The following is a 1,366-nucleotide window of genomic DNA, read 5'->3' as shown; positions in this document are numbered from 1 at the left end:
GACTTAAGAGTTTTACCAAAGCTGCTAGCTTCCCTCCCCTGTCTCTAGGCATTCTGGGAGTTCCGCTCGGGGCCTTGGGCTGCTGGGGGGAGGAAGCCCAACTCGAGTTGCAGTGCACGTTGATGCAGCTGGCGATCCAAGCCCATCTCAGGTGTATGCACAAGGAATCTTCGACGAATCTTCTTTTACTAAGTGTGTTACCTCTGTATACACTCGCATAGCGTCTGTATTTGCTTGCATGCAACCCACCAAGGCCAAGTGAATGTTCAGTGCTAACTTTATGTAGCAAGAGTTAGTGCAGAAGCTGTCACTTGGTTCTGGCATGCTGCGTGTAAACGCCTGCAAACGTTCTACAAGTGCATTCAGAGGTAAAGCATGCAGCAAAGGAAGCTTCGGTGAAGCTTCCTTGCATGCACACGTGGGGCTGGCTTGTGCTACCAGCAGCAGCAGCATGCGCTGCAACCCCACTTCTGGCTGCCTCCTCCCCNCGTGGGGCTGGCTTGTGCTACCAGCAGCAGCAGCATGCGCTGCAACCCCACTTCTGGCTGCCTCCTCCCCCAACACCCAGGCCCTGAGCTCAACGCCCAGGATGCCTGGGGTCAGGGGACGGGGGCCAGCTGCATGCGGGGAACTCTTGGTGTGAATCTTTACCTACATTGCGGCTCTCCTCTGTCCTAGATAAAGGGCAGAGAACCAGCGTTATACTGTAGACGGAGTAAGCAACACAGCGCATGCAGCTGCTTGAACTCGTGCAGCTGCTGCAGCGCAGGCAGCAGCTCCAGCGCATGCAGCTGCATCCACACAAGCAGCTGCTTGAACTAATGAAGCTGCTGCAACTCGTCCCGCTGCTGCAGTGCATGCAGCTAGCAGCAGGAGCAGTTGGGGCTGCTGCGGGGCTGGCTGCTTGTGACCTCAGCAATGTTTTGTATAGTTTTTCCCTTTTTTCTCGGAATTTTAAATATTAAAAACAAATGAAATATTATTTAATTTATTCTTTTATTGAGACGTGATGAAAACAGTGGTTGGCTGCCCTGTTTAGAGCGCTGAGCCCCCCTCCTCCTCTCCCCACAGCAGTATATTTTTTCTCTGCGTTCTTCTTTATCTTTTCGTGTATTTCTTCATTTCTTTTTCGTTTTTTTTTAATATTAATAAAATAAATAAAAACTAAAATACTTTTTATATCTTAATCAAGATGACAGCAGACAAAGAGATAAACCCCAAGGCCTACCCTCTCGCTTCTGCTGAGCTCACCAACACTATTCTCGATACAGTGCAGCAGGCATGCAGCTACAAACAATTAAAAAAAGGAGCAAATGAATGTCAGTCTAATACTCTCACATTTAAAATGCTGCAGCAGCAGAAGGCC

Source organism: Eimeria mitis, genomic scaffold (genome assembly GCF_000499745.2).
Source record: "Eimeria mitis Houghton genomic scaffold, Emh_scaff7260, whole genome shotgun sequence".
Lineage (NCBI taxonomy): Eukaryota > Apicomplexa > Conoidasida > Eucoccidiorida > Eimeriidae > Eimeria > Eimeria mitis.
This window is presented reverse-complemented; position numbering follows the sequence as displayed.